The sequence below is a fragment of the Lycium ferocissimum genome, chromosome 11, assembly GCF_029784015.1.
Source record: "Lycium ferocissimum isolate CSIRO_LF1 chromosome 11, AGI_CSIRO_Lferr_CH_V1, whole genome shotgun sequence".
Classification (NCBI taxonomy): Eukaryota; Viridiplantae; Streptophyta; class Magnoliopsida; order Solanales; family Solanaceae; genus Lycium; species Lycium ferocissimum.
In genome coordinates, this window is record NC_081352.1 from 24637272 (window position 1) to 24654131 (window position 16860).

Below are 16860 nucleotides of genomic sequence, written 5' to 3' on the forward strand. Positions count from 1 at the left end.
TTTGAATTAGTTTAACAGTAGAATCTAAGTCTCTGTGGGATCGATATCCGGACTTAACAGTCTATATTACTTGTACGACCACGTATACTTGCGTGTGCGTTTGGGAGCAACATCATCTCTGCCAAGGTTTCTCTTCCAAATCCTCTGCATATCTAGTTTCATTTCATCATTCAGACCTAACGAGCTGATACAACACCAAATGAACAGGACCAACGAGCAAACATTAGAACGTGAGCAAATACCACTTTAAGCTTTCAGAAGAACTAAATCAACTTCTCTGCAGGAGGAAGTAGCAACATTAATAGCTTGTTTGACCAAGCTTCCAGGAAGCCAAAAGTGTTTATTTTTTTTCAAAAAGTACTTATTTTAACAAATTGAGGTGTTTTACAAAGCTTTTGGAGGAAAAAAAAAAGTGTTTTTGAATACTAACAAAAAAAGTAGTTTCTCCCGAGAAGCACTTTTGGAACATTGGTCAAGCATAAAGTACTGCTCTGATGTTGGCAAAAGTGCTTTTCAAATTAATTAGCTAAATACAAACTGCTACTTCCAAAAGTACTTTTTAGAAAAGCACTTCTGACAAACAACAGATTTTGGAAGCTTGGCCAAACAGGCTGTAAATCATAAAGAGGATGAATGCACCCAAGTAATAGTTGCCTCAAGTACTTTTGAGGAAGACAAAACCACACATAAGAAGATGCAGTGAATATCACAAGAACGAATCAACAGGAGCGGATTAAACAGAGGAACAGATGGTAGCATACAATCAGTACACGCCTCTACATAGTTCCATAGTGTTAGAATATATGTCAATATATTCTGATTAGTGTATATTTGCTATTTATGGACTTTGTATATTTAGCTCCATAATTGTAGGTCATTAGGTCCTAGTTTAGAGCCTTACCTTATGTGCTTAGCTTGTATATATCACTGTTGAGATTGTTGTGAATGAGGGGGAAAATAACTTCTTTCATGGTATCAGATTTCTAGCAAAAGATCATCCCTCTTCCGCACCCTAGCCGCCCCTCTTCTTGTTGCATTCTTTCTTCTTCTTCTCTAAATTCTCCATCTCCATGGGTGACTCAAAGTCCTCTTTTCACCCTGCTCTTGCTGTTTCGAACATCAAAAATCTTGTTCCCATCACTCTTGAGATGGAGAACGTTCAATATGCGACATGGGCGGAGCTTTTCAAAATTCACGCAAGATCCCATAAGGTACTTGATCATATTATTCCTCCGGCTTCGGGAAAGGAGAAAACGCCGAAGACCGAAGAGGAGAAGGAACTGTGGTCGACTCTCGATGCTACAGTCCTTCAGTGGATTTACGCCATTATCTCTCATGATCTGTTACACACAATTCTTGAACCCGACACCACGACAATGGAGGCTTGGAATAGGTTGCGTGATATATTCCAAGATAACAAACACTCCCGTGCCGTCACACTTGAGTATGATTTCACTCACACACAAATGGAGAATTTCCCAAATGTCTCTGCTTACTGTCAACATCTCAAGTCGTTGTCGGATCAACTTAAGAGCGTCGGCTCTCCGGTGGACAATAGCCGGCTGGTTCTCCAATTGGTGTCGGGCCTCACCGAGTCATACAAGGGGGTGGCCACACTAATTCGTCAAAGTGACCCTTTGCCTCAATTTTATCAAGCCCGATCAATGCTCGTTCTTGAAGAAGCGGGACTGAAGAAGGCGACTCAGGCCACCTATTCTGCCATGGTGGCCCGGGACTTGGATGATTCTCAAGAGAATGTTGATCAACATTCAACCCACCGTAATAATAATGGTGGGAAACGGCAACAACACCGCAGCAATTCTGGGAAGAATCGTTCCTCATCCGGTGGTCGTGGCGGCGGCAAAGGGAGTTCTGGTGGTAGCTCCGGTGGTGGGGGCAAAGGCGGCGGCACCAGCAGGTGGAACGGTGGCCAGCAGCAAGCCCCAAATCAGTGGCTGTCACAGCAGTGGCCTTGGCCATGGATGCAGTGGGCAGTTCCACCATGCCCATTTCCCGCTGGTCCATGGGGCCGTGCCCACTTCGACAAGGCCGGCGCCGAAGAACTCCGGGTATTCTTGGGCCTAGACCGCAGCAAGCCTACTCGGCTACCGGACCGACCCCCGGGCGATATAGGGCGGCGCACACCTTCGCATTACTCCTCGGATCCGAACCGGTACATGGACACGGTGCCGGCTTCTCATATGACATCCGGGCAAGGTAATCTCACGTCTTATTTTAATTTGAGTAATAATCGTGGTATAACTGTTGGTAATGGTCAGTCTATTCCAATTCGTGGTTATGGTCATACACAATTAGAGTCTCTACATCCTCCCTTAGCTCTTAAAAATGTTCTCCATGCCCCTCACCTTATCAAAAATTTAGTGTCCGTTAGAAGTTTACAACTGATAACTCTATTTCAATTGAATTTGATCCGTTTGGGTTTTCTGTGAAGGATTTTCAGACGGGGATGCGTCTAATGAGATGTGAGAGTCGGGGCATGCTCTATCCCATCACCACGCCACATGTCTCTTCTCATTCTACTTTTGCTGCTTTAGCTCCTTCATTATGGCACGAGCGTTTGGGTCACCCGGGAGCTAATATTCGAGTTCTCTTAGGAAGAATAACTTTATTGAATGTAATAAATGCAGGGATTCTAGTATTTGTCATTCATGTCCTCTTGGGAAACATATTAAATTGCCTTTTCTTTCTTCAAATTCTACTACTATTATGCCATTTGATATTGTTCATACCGATCTTTGACATCGCACGTTTTGAGTTCTTCGGTCATAGATATTATATCTTATTGTTGGATGATTTCTCTAATTTTTTATGGACTTTTCCGTTGTCTAATAAATCCGATGCTTATTCCACCATCTTAAATTTTAGAACTTTCAACGGGAAATAAAGAACATACAATGTGATAATGGTAGGGAATTTGATAATGGGCCTTTTTGGGATTTTTGTAAAAAGCATGGTCTTTCTTTCCGTTTGTCTTGTCCTCACACTTCTCCTCAAAATGGAAAAGCCGAAAGAAAAATTCGTACGATTAACAATGTTGTTCGCAATTTACTTGCACATGCTTCTTTACCTCCCTCATTTTGGCATCATGCTTTGCAAATGGCCACTTATCTCCTCAATATTCTTCCTCATAAGCTATTGAACTATCAATCCCCTCTCGCATTCTTTATCAAAAGGACCCGACCTATTCTCATCTTTCGGGTTTTTGGGTGTTTATGTTATCTCTATTTCCTTCAACTACCATAAACAAACTCCAACCCCGCTCAACTCCTTGTGTTTTTTTGGGATACCCGTCTAATCACCGGGATATAAATGCTATGACTTGTCTTCTCGGAAAATCATCATAAGCCGTCATGTGATTTTTGATGAAACACAATTCCCGTTTACAAAGTTGCATACTCCCCAAAATAACACATAGTTTCTTCGATGATGGATTATCACCCTCCGTAATCCATTTATTTTTCATCGCTAAAATGAAACACCACAAAATGGCCCGGACTCGAGCCCACTTCCCCACCCGCCCAAACCGACCCATTTCGAGTCGCCCTCCCTCCCGCCACCCAAGCCCAGTTGACGCCACCCTCTACTAACGTCCATATTCCTCCACCGGGACAAGCCCTCGTTAGCAGTCTCTACCCATTTCCCCTGCAGCCCATCTCCTCCAACTCTTCCCATACCAACTCCTCCACCCGCTCACCTCCTACTCGCTATTACACGCGACCAAAATGGGATCTTTTAAGCCCAAAAAGAACTTCAATCTTCTTTACACGGTCTCTAAATCCCCACCGCCCCGTAACCCAAAACAGTAGGCCCTTCGTGACCCGAATTGGAAAAAGGCTATGGATGTCGAATATGATGCTCTTATTAAAAACGAGACGTGGGAGTTGGTGCCTCGTCTATCTGATGTTAATGTAATTTGGTCTATGTGAATTTTTGCTCATAAAGAAAAATCTGATGGTTCTTTTGAGAGGCATAGAGCCCGTCTTGTAGGTGATGGCAAAACTCAACAGGTTGGAGTGGATTGTGGTGACACTTTTAGCCCGGTGGTCAAACCGGCTACTATTCGCACAATTCTCGGCCGGCTTTATCTAAAGCTTGGCCAATTCATCAATCGGATGTCAAGAATGCTTTCTTACATGGTGAACTTAAGAGACCGTCTACGTGCACGGCCTATGGGGTTTCGGATCCTGAAAAACCCAATCATGTGTGTTTGTTGAAGAAATCTCTTTATGGGCTTAAACAGGCTCCCCGGGCTTGGTACAGGAAATTTGCTGATTATGTTCATACTCTCGGGTTTTCTCACAGTACTTCAGATCATTCTCTGTTTGTCTATCGGAAGGCTACATCTATGGCTTATCTTCTGTTATATGTGGACGATATTATTTTGACTGCTTCATCTGATGAGCTTCGTAAGTCTATCATTACTCTTCTTAGCTCGGCATTTGCTATGAAGGACTTGGGTGAGCTTAGCTATTTTTTGGGTATATTTGTGACCCGTCATTGCGTGTGTGGTCTATTTTTGTCACGAAGAAATATGCCATAGAAATTATTGATCGTCTTGGCAAGATGTCTTCATGTAAGTTAGCACCTACTCCGTTGATACTAAACCGAAGCTCGGTTACTTAAGCACACCGTTCGAGGATCCATCCCTTTATAGGAGCCGGGGCTCTTCAATATCTCACTTTCACGACCCGACATTACATATGCCGTGCAACGTGTGTGCTTGTTCATGCATGACCGAAGGATGAACACATGCACGCTCTCAAGCGCATTTTAACGCGCTATATTCGGGTACTTGAACATGGACTCCATCTTTATCCTTCTTCTACATCGACTCTTGTTTCTTATACAGATGCAGATTGGGGTGGATGTCCAGATACCAGGCGGTCTACTTCTGGTTATTGCGTTTTTCTTGGTGATAACTTGATCTCTTGGTCAGCTAAACGACAGGCAACCTTGTCCCGGTCGAGTGCGTTCGAGTACCGAGGGGTAGCCAATGTGGTTTCCGAATCTTGTTGGTTGCAGAATATACTTTTGGAACTTCACTGTCCTATCCAAAAGGCTACATTAGTTTATTGTGATAATATTAGTGCGATATATCTTGTCGGGAATCTGTTCTCAAAGATCAACGCACTAAACACATTGAGATGGATATTCATTTTGTTCGCGAAAAGGTTGCTCGTGGACGAGTTCGAGTGCTACATGTCCCATCCCGTTATCGTTGCGAGATATATTTACCAAGGGTCTTCCTTTGGTATTATTTGAGGATTTTCGGACGATCCAAGTCTAAGCGTTGTGAATTCCTCCGCTTAGATCATGGGGGGAGTGTTAGAATATATGTCAATATATTCTGATTAGTGTATATTTGCTATTTATGGACTTTGTATATTTAGCTCCTTAATTATAGGTCATTAGGTCCTAGTTTAGAGCCTTACCTTATGTAGCTTAGCTTGTATATATCATCACAGATTGTTGTGAATGAGGGGGAAAATAACTTCTTTCACATAGTTTGGATGGTGGAAGATGGGGGAAATTCATAAATAGGAGGACTTTACCTTCCGTTTCTATATTTTGTCCTATGCCGACCATATCCGACATTGTTCATCCGCACCGTAACAACTAGAGAATCCGAGTCAGCAGATTGTACTCGACACGCTCATAAGTATCGTCGTTGCCTCATCATGCAAACAACCGTCGCCACCAACGCCAACCACGAGCAATGCCAATATTCTGAAGCAAGGGAAGAATTAATTAAGCAATTTGATCATCGTTCAAAATGACAAAGTAATCAGTACATATTCATATAGGTATTGATTTACAAATACCATGTGTAGGTACTTGGATTTATTAGGTGACATGACATGCTTCGTTTCGTAGGTCACCAGTGCGAATTTCCAGATCAATCTCTACAAGTTTCCATCTGCAACTCAATTTTATGATGAACAAACCTCAAAAGAAAGAGATAAACGGAAAATCGAGAGAACAAAATGGTAGAGGCTCAAAACCAAGTTGCATTGCAAAAAAATGTTTTGCTTTCACACGAGTGACCTAATTTTGTTATATCTAAAGAAGGTACATTGAGTAGGACCATTTCTTAAATTGCCAAATTTCATCAATGCCCAATTTTTCTTCACAAGAGCTATGCTTGCATTTAAATCCGGGCTCATAATTTACTTGATTTATCATTCCGGCCATTATCAGCATGCATCATGTGTGTCATCTTACTGATTTCTCACAAAGAGATACAGTTGCTAATGATACATAAGAAAAACAAGAAGGAGAATGGATACCTTCTTAACGGGAAATTTTTTGAAGTTCCTTTAGACCTGCCCTAGCAGAGATTATTAGAGCACATGTTACCTGCTGATCAGAACTGAGTTGACCACTTCTTTAGCTAGTCATTAGGAGTTTGTTGTCTTTTATCTTCTCAATAAAATCTCCCTTTTCTAGGAGTTAGCTTAGCAAGTAGTTTAGTCCTCCTCTTTCAAAGGAGTTAGTTTAGGAAGTGGTTATTCCTTCTTGTATATAAAGGCTGCATTGATTCAATAAATGAACACAAGTCTTTGGTGCTCTATTCTTGTTCTTATAGAGATTCTATCAGCAGCAGATGGACCGTCAAAGCTTACATTAAGCAGATCAATTTCATCTACAAGTACAACACGAGAATAGACCATGACTGGATTAGATTTTCCACAGGTAAATAAGCAGCAAAAGGAACTTAAAGAATGTTCTATTTTAACTCAAGCAAGAGGGATATAGCAGATGTTACAAACACTCACATTTGGCATCCATGCACTTATCTAGTAATGCTGCTAGTATCATAGAGTCTAATCCGCCAGAAAAGAGCATGGCAACTGGAGTATTGCATTTATTTGTGTAGTCAACTAAATTGGCCTAGACATTACCCAAGAATTATGTCAATTCAGAAAGCAAATATAGCGAACATGTTTTCTGTTAGTTGAAGGACTTCTAAATCAATATAAACATTAGTTCTAACCATTGGGTGGTAACGAGAAAAACAAAAGTTAACCAATTTCAGACTTGGTAGATTGTATTTAATGCGATAGTAGCATTATCGACTCTTGTAAAGCCATCATTACCCCGCTGTGGTAGAGATGTAAGTAGGCGATCTGTATAGTCAACAATTAGAAGAAGATCGTACTCAAGTTAGACTCTACGCACATGTTTAATCACAATTACTATATCCACCAAACATATAATGCATGAATGTTATTAACAGCGTAACTATGAGATATTGACCTAACTTAGATTCTATCAGAATGGAAGGAGTCAAAGGTGAGTCCTTTTGGCGGGAAACATGCAAGTCCTTGGGTTTTGGTTTGACATGAGTTCTCTCCCAAGTGATTAACTCCTTAAGCTTTGGATCTGTCCAGTCATGCTTCGAAACTTCACCAATTAAATCTTCATTCATTCCTGAAGCACCAATAGCCAAACTGGAAACACCGCAGGGAAGTTCTTCCCAGAAGTCTTTTTTGGCTATTCCACCTCCATCTGCAAATTCTGCAAGATCAAGGCATCCCATGTGTTAAAAGATTGCACTTAACAGAGGAAGAATAGAGGAGACATAGACTACATTACCAGTAATGCGTCGTTGTGCCAAGGGTCTATCAAAAACAACTTCTCTACCCCACAAAGGTAGGGTAAGGTTTACGTATATCCTACCCTCCCCAGACTCCACATGTAGAACTACACTGGGTATGTTGTTGTATAGACTACAATACCAATTGCTGCCATATTTCACTTTTTTTTTTCTTCTTTTCATGTCGGTAGGAGACAATGTCAAATAATTTTCATTTTTAAAGTATTGAACTCAAAGGCGGAGCCAGAATTTTTACTACGGGGTTCACAATATAGAGAAGTAAACACACGAAGAATCAAGAGGATTCAACATCTACTATATATACATAAGAAATAGTTTTAACCTTGTATAGATTGTAATTTTCCGGTGAAAGGGGTTCGCAGCTTCACCTGGCTCCACCCCTAATTGAACTATCAATAAACAAGCAATATCGACTTTCTTCCAACAACTATTCTATCCAACTAATAGACAACTCGAAAACTCAAAAGAAACACTTTTGGATTGAGAGAGCTGATGTCACACCCTTAATCCGATAGGGTGTGATGGGCACCCGACCCTTACCTAGGGCCGAGCGAACCCGCTAACTTTCGTAATACTCATAATCATACTGGGCCCGCAAAACATGACATAAGCACATAATGAAAAAAAATTTTCGAAAACAAACATGCCTTCCATCTTGTTCAAATCAAATAAAACTAGCATCGTACGAAATCTGTAAACATATGAAGTTCGTAACATAATGCATAGTAATACATCGGCTTACATAGCCGCTTACAAGCCGACATATCACACACACGACAACGTACTAAAAGTCTCTACCATAACTTCGTATACCATACAAAAGCACTCGGACTCGGCGGACCTCGAGGAAACGGAGCTCGCTAATCCTGGCGCTCGAACGACACGCTAACCTCGCTACTCATTTGTGGTACTGCGCGGCATGAAACGCAGCCCCCGAAGAAAAGGGGGTCAGTACGAAATATGTACTGAGTATGCAAAGCATGAAGTACAGAAAACGAAGTCATAACCGAAGTACGGAGTACAGAAAGTGAGCACAATAGCCAGAATACTAAAGTGCTTGCATCTGACATACAAATCATACATAAGAGGTACAGAAGACAAATATGATAATCAGAATGCCGAAATGCTTCGCTTTCTTTGAAAAACATTTGCCTCATATATCCGAAAATCAAACATATCATATTAGCGACATTAACCGAATGATCATAATCCAGACTGTCAAAATCACATATACACTTACCGCGGTCATGTACCCAGCGGCCAATGTCACATATACACATACCGCGGTCAAGTACCTAGCGGGCAATGTCACATATACACATACCGCGGTCAAGTATCCAGCGGTCAATATCACACATACCGCGGTCAAGTATCCAGCGGTCAATATCACACATGCCGGCCCGGGACTCGGCAAAAGAGGTAATAACAAAATGCACGAGCAGAATCATGGGAATTCATATGCAATGCAAAACACTTACAAAGACCCAACAAAGATAATCAAAGCGATCGTTATTTATAAGCCAAAATAGTAGTCAAATCGACTTTCCTGAATATCACTCGGGAACATATCAAACCGAACTTCAGAAACCATAGTTACGTATCAAAATCACATACATAAAAATCCTTATTTCAGACTCAACCGATAAATATATACTCATACTCGGGGGTCGGAAAGGTAGTCATATTAAGTTCTTTTCAAAAAGTCGTTAGCACTATACAAAGAAAAGTCGCGGGACCCACGGACTAGTGTTAACTCAATCCGGGCCCGCCTATGGAAATCATAGTCATTATACGTCATAGAATCATTTACGAGCATATCAAAGCCATTCGGTTAAAAATACGTGAAAGTTACGGACGTTCGTAGTTACAAAACTCTTTTTGAAAATAAAACTTTTTATGCAACATTGAAAACCAATCATACAAAGACATATAAACCATAGCTTGACCATATAAAGATGCCAACATCAAGAAGCAAATAAGCATCGTAAACATGCTCGGATTTTACGAATAGAATTTCCCCCGAAGCTCATAATACGTCATAACTTACTTCCGTCTAAGACATGCCAAAAGGAAAGAAGGATAAGCTTTACATACCTTGATTGCTCCCTAAGCTAATCCAAACTCAAGTCTCGGCTTCTCAAAATCTACAACACGTCATTAGACACTAAACATTAGTCATAGGCACCTCTAATCCTATTTTAAGCTCGCACTTTATTTACGAAATTTGGGCAAAGCATTTCCTTCAGAATTCAACACCCCGAGAATTCAACTCGCCAAATATCCAACAACAATACCAACAACCACATCAACAATATCCATAAGCGATTCCAAACGCATTCTAACATTAATAACTCCTTTCTACCTAATTCAACAACATTCATGCATATTCAATTCAACTTCATACATTCAAACTAATATCAACGATCGCATATTCAAATACCAATCCAAAACCATTCAAACACGATTCAAGAACATTTCCAACAATCCGCACAATATTTCAAACAATCCAATTAATGCTCTACTCCACCCGAAACCTCAAATTTCCATAAGAACAACAACAATACATTTTCTTCCTTCCAAATTCATAAACTACACCAATAATCCACATATTCACAACATTAACCTTAACAATACAAGAAACTACACTAAATTCACATTATCTTCAAAACAACCCATAAACGTTCTCTACTTCAACTTGGATCATTAAATCATCATTTTCACCATAAAATCCATACAACAACAACCAAAACATACTAAATAAAATTAGTTCATTCTTTGCCAAACAACACAACCCATATTCGGCCACCCCAACCAACCCACAACTTTCATGATTTTCATCCATTTTCCCACATTACGACAACACCCAAACATGTTAGATACAATTAATTTACCACTCCTACACAATACCACATACACACGGCCACACACCACACATACACGGCTATAACAACAACACCACATATTCATGAATTTCATCCATTTTCACACTCCACAACATACACAAACCATTCATAACATATTAAAAAGAGGATTAAAACTCACCCTTTCCACTTTGTTCTTCACTTGGCAAGGGTTGGGAATTGCATGAACAAGGGATTTGTTTGCTCCAACAACCACTTCATGTTGTTTAGGACCTTCCAATTAGTGGAAAACCTAGAAGAAATAATTTTTTTGATGAAGATTCTTGGTCTTCAAATTTTCCATTGCCATGGCAAAACTCCTTTCTCTTCTTTCTCTTCTTTTTTTTTTCTCCAAGTTTCTATAAACTTCTAAGGGTGAAGATGAATAAATATGACTAATTAGTCATCTTTTATTAACACATAATAAGCTTCCATGTGGCCATGGCCCACACCCACACATGGCCACATATGGCCATTTTCATGAAATATTTAGTTTCCAAAATTTCACTTCTACCCCAAATTAATGAAATCTTAACTTTCCATAATTCACTTTTAACCCCAAATTTTCCTTATTCCAAATTTACCCTTAACACTCCATACCAATGAAACGATGAACATGCAACTTGTGCATTAAAACAAAAAAAAAAATCAACAAAACCGAAAATTAAAAGTCTTGTCCATAACTTGTCGCAATCAACTTAGAATATTCCAACGTACAAAGTACGGGGTATAACATCTGATTTTCAATTAAAACTTCCATGAAGCAACAAACTTCACAAGGGACGACTAAATCACCAACATGCTTAGCTCAGAACGATATGTTTGATTACTTTTTTTTTTTTTTTTAATTGTTTAATTACTAAATGTTCTTGGCTGTACATTGCGCAATCATGATGATTGCTAATTTAATATAGTTGTTACCATAAACAATAATGACAACTTACTCGTTATGTTTTGCTTTAAAATAAGTTCAAGGTTCTCCAAGAAATCTTTGTTATGTTAAAAGAAATGAGTAAGTGAGTGAGATATTGAAGAGTTGTTACCAGAACTTCCATTTTCAGAGGCAAGTGGTGATACGGAAGACAGCAAAAACCGAGGGTCCTCCTTTGTTGGCCAGTGAACGAGAAGGCTTCGCCTTCCAAATGCATCTCGACCAAACCATAATGTTTTTGAACTACTCTAGAGCGAAGAGTAACTGGAGCAATATCAGAGAAGCATTTGTTTCAAAATGATACAGCCTTTCCAGCTGGAATAAGCCAATAGAAACTTACCACCAAAAGTTACCTGCCAATAATTCAAAGCCCATGGTCCTTTGATTCTGGAAAGAAGTAATTTCAGTGTCATTGCTATCACTACTCATTTGGATGCCTCCAAATATTTCACCTAAACAATAATCACAGGAAAACAAACAAGAGTCAACAAAAGATTCTTAGCAAATGGGGCAAAACTGCAGTTGTAATTAATTTTGGTAAGAAATAAAAACATCAGTTTCAATATTTTCATCACTTATAGAAGGAACTGATTAATTTTGACAGAAATGAAGGATATATAAGACAGACATGATGCTATGCAAGCAACTTGGTTGAGATTCTGCGAACAAGAATTTTTTTTTTTTGTTTTTTTTTTTGTTTTTTTTTTTTTTTGTTTTGTTTTATGGAATTTGCATTAGGCCAATTGCTTGAAAGTGCAGAGAAACAACTATTACAAAATTGTGTACATTGTTTGACTGCCCAAAAGCATCATTTAAGTTGAAAATATAATTTATCAAACATAAGAAAGTCAAGAACCAGGAAATCCAATGTACATTTCAATCTATCATGTTGGAAATGGCTCAAATGCCTTGGTATTACCATTATAAACAAGGATGTTCCCAGGCACGTCCACCAATGGTTGAACAATGGGATTTATGCCTCTAAGTTGCAACGTAGCACCAACAAATTGCATCTCTCTAATGAATTTTGTACCACCAACACCACCACCACCAATATGACAAGCATCTCCCTTACTGGCAACTTCATCCTCCACAAAGGCAACAACATTTGGCTCCCCACCACACAAAGATGAAACCTCAGAACGAAGTATAACTTTCTTGCATCCCAAACTATTTGGACCCCTTCTTCTTAACACAGCTTTTATGTCGTCTACTGAAAACAAAGTCTAATGACAATAGAAAACATTGCTAGCCTCTTCAAGATCACTTTTAAAACTGAAAAAGATATCAACTTTAGAAACTTCACATCAATCTTTCCTCATTAAAGGGGCAAACATAGCTCTCTTTTCCTGTAATTCTTGAATCAAAGCTACCTTTTTAAGTTTCCCTTTTCAGTTGGAGGAATTTTTTATTTTTTTATTTTTTTGCTACCTTTGCGAGTTCGATAAAAGTGGGCAGATCAATCAAAAAGATTTTAAAGAAAAATAATAACAGAAACATCATAAATCATTCCTTATAAAGCCAAAAGATGGCTCCTTTTAGTAGCTGTTGTTCTACTTAATTTAGATGTTGTAGCAAAAGGGGTTCTAAAGATACGGAAAGGAGTTATGAAAAAGATAACAACTTTAGAAACATCACATAAAACTTTCCTCATTAAGGTGCAAAGGTAGCTCCTTTCTTTTAATTCTTTATCAAATCTAACTTCCTTCAATTTCCCTTTTCAGTTGCAGCCACAGTCTCAATGGTTCATCACATAGGCACTAAACATACTTCCACATAGCATATAAATGAGATGCGGTGTTCTTCGGGTCATATACCATCCGGACACGGGGCGGTCTTCCTTAATGAGCTTTAGGTAGGTCTGAGATACACAAAGCTCGTCTAGGTATGCATGTTCTAATTCAGTGGGGATTTGGCTTAGCTGTATCCTAGTTTTACTAGAGTGGGTTTTTCACGAAAGACCGGGAACCCCAGCGGACAACTGGGGCTGAACCGTTAGGGCTGTTGGACGACCACGAACCAACCCCGCCTCATAACGATTCTAAAAGAAGTATTTGATTTTTTAGTGAAGATACGACCGCGTGCTCCGTGAAGTCGCCTTTGAAATAAAATGTAAAATAAATGCCAGGAGTGGCGGAGTTATGATATGAATGCAATGACAGTTGATAATTGCAGGAAAGTAGACATATAAATAGTTAGAGCTACTATACCCACACTATATTGGAACCTTATGGTTACAACCTTTAAGTCCCTAATGGAATCGCCATCTGTTACGGTTCGCATTTTGGCGGGCAGGGTTAGCGCTCGAAAAAGCTACCTCGAACACGTTGGTGCTCTTTCAGACTTTGTTTTAAAAGAGTCGTCATTTAATTTTTAGGAAATTAGGAAAATCTTCAAATTCATACACCGTGAAAAAACCTTCTTAATCCAAAGTTCTAGGCAAGGGTTCTGGTGATCCCCTAGGGAAGGTGTTAGACACCCTAGTATTAAGGATCCGTACTATACGGTTGACCTTCGAATTTCAATGTGTGGGTATTTGCATGAACTGTTTATTTAGTGTAAAATTCCCGTACTTATAAAATCTGTCCTTTTATTGCATATCAAGTTTTTTAGAAGAATTGAGTGTAGTTCCCTTATATATGGGCTTATTTTAGGTTGGATTTATGATATCCAAATAAATATATTTCCTCTTATATATGAGAATAAATAGTTTTTGTAAAACAAGGAGTTATCTTGTTATAGTAGAAAGTGTATATATATATTTCCAGTTCATGCCTTAATTCACACTTGGTTCGGTTTAATCATATATATACGTCAAAATGCCTTACTTATTATTTTGCGATTAAGCATCCCCCCCCCCCCGGTCCCCCTTCCATTTTTTTTATTTTTATTTTTATTAAGGAAAACCTTTCATTATTTTAAGGCAAAAGACATACCTCAACTATACCGCAAAAGTTGATATCACACTTAAACTTTACTAGTGACCTATTACACACCTAATATATGAAAAGTGGAACTAATAATACCCTCTGAGCTGCTGTGGCATAAAATGTAAAAAAAAAAAAAAAAAAAAAAAAAAAAAAAAAAAAGGCGCATTTTGATTAAAATTAATTCATTTTTTTTAATTGCAAAATTAATATTTTTGTAATCCCACCCACCCCCACCGCCATTCTTCTTTCATTTTTGTAATCTCACTTCCACCCCCATTTCTTCTTCATTTTTCCGCCATTGATGGAGCTCCATCCGCCACAAATCATCTCACCACCACCACATCTCACCGGTAAAGATTCAGATTTTGGAGACATTAAAACTTGGAATTTTGTAACCCTAAAACTTAGGTTACTACTAAATCTCTGCAAACTCCATTGGATTGTTGATTTTTTTTTTTTTTTTAAATAATGAAATTAGAAAGTAGCAATTAATTGCCCAATTAAACAATGTGATGAGAAAAATAGAGGAAAGGGGCAGGGGGCGTGAAGATAGTGGAGGAGGTGGAGAAAGGGCGGGGGAAGGCAGCAGTGGCGGAAAGGCGGAAGATAGGGGAGAAGGAGGAGGGAGAGGGGAAAGGCAAAGGGGGTGGGGATGGGATTAAAAAAAAATGAATTTGGAGGATGGGAATGAAGAAGAAATGGGGTGGTAGTGAAATGTGAATATGAGTTGGTGGATGCCAATTTTGGTAACATTGGTGGTGGTGAAAGTGGACTGGTACTACTACTGCTGATGTAACAGCAGCAGCAGTAGTAAAATTACTAATACTCCCTCCGTTCAAATTCATTTGTCCACAATTATTGGAGGATTGGTGGTGGTGAAGCTGAATGGCCCATTGGTGGTGGTGAAACTGGTGGCGATGGTGGTGGCTCATTGGTGGTTCCGGTGAGATGGGGTGGTGGTGATGAAGAAGATATAATTATTGAAGGATTTTAATGGTTAATTAGTGATTAATTAGTGTAAATATAATTAATAAAAAATCAAATGAATAAAGAAAAGGAAATGAATATAAAATTAAAATTTAGGTAATTTCCAAGGTGGCGCTGGTATGGCACTGATGTGGCAAGAGAGTGGGTTACACTTCCTATTGTACAACTGGTCATCAGTTTGTAAGGGATAAATAAGTTCACTTTTTAAATGTTTGGGTGTGTAATAGGTCACTAGTAAAATTTAAGCATGATATCGACTTTTTGGGTATAGCTTAGGGGTCAATCTATGTCTTTTGCCTTATTTAATTTTGAAAAGAGTCCAGTTTTTGGGTTTGGCATTGTGCCAATAAAAGCATGAAATTAGTCTACAATTATATGAGAATGCATTTTAAACAATCTGTCTAGGTTATTAAATTATGACTATAAAAAAGAATTTTAGTTGGGTTTAAAAAATTTATGCAAGGATCAAGCGAAAGATATGTGTCCTGTTTGTTTCATTTCCCAAAAGAGGAATAGGGACTAGGACAAAATCCTTACTTGTGTCTTGGTTGATTCAAGTGGGGTTGGCCACAAACTTTATTTTTTATGCGCGTGGGCTTAGTCCAAATACGATCATCAGTTTGTTCAAAAATATGCAGCATTTTTAAAACTATGATCGTGATTTGTGTAAAAAGACCTTCATTTGATCACTGGGTGTAAAAGATACATTTTTTTTCCATGTTGAAAATAATAGATGTGCACAGTTGAAAATCGATATCATGCTAAGAATGAGTACTTCTTTCTTGAAAAGCCTTATTGGTGAAATTCATTTTTTGACCAACCTTTTTAAACCTTGTTAAAATGGCAAATGAAACTTGGGTTCTCTTTTTTTGAAAACTCGCAATGGGGCTTAAAGTCAACTATACGGCCTAGGTACCGTTTACCTAATGACTAAGTCTAACCATTAGGTTCCAATATAATGTGAATTTTTACATATACAACACATATAATCAAAAGCGTAGTAAATAAAATAATTGGGGTGTACCAAACCCCTTGACCATTTTCACTCATGGCTGGGCCTTCTTATCATTTTCACCCATGATTAGGCCTTCGTAAATATACATATTAGCTTTCCTTTCCTCGGACTCGATAAAGGTATGAAAGAATTGTCCTATTAGGCCTTTGGCCCTATAGGGAGGCTGAGTCGTTGGCCCAAATGTCGTGCAAAGAGTAAGAGGAAAAAGAATTCGGTTAGACTAGACCCTAGAAAATTTCATATAACATAGAAGGTATACATGTATAGTAATAATGAAAATGGCCAAACTGCCCTAACATAATATTTCATCCATAGTGCATTTTTGTGATGTGTGGACTGAGTATTTTGGAATGGGAATTAGGGTGGTTGTCACCATCCTTATTCCCAGTGTCGCGCAAGATTCAAGGGGTTTCAACGAACCCCAGACATGGCTGGCACTGGGGGAAGGTTAGACCAAC

General features: G+C 38.9%; 1 pseudogene; it reads right to left on the reverse strand.

Annotated features, from left to right (window-relative positions):
- LOC132037089 (uncharacterized) overlaps positions 1 to 16860 on the reverse strand; it is a 44406-nt pseudogene that overhangs the window by 13777 nt on the left and 13769 nt on the right.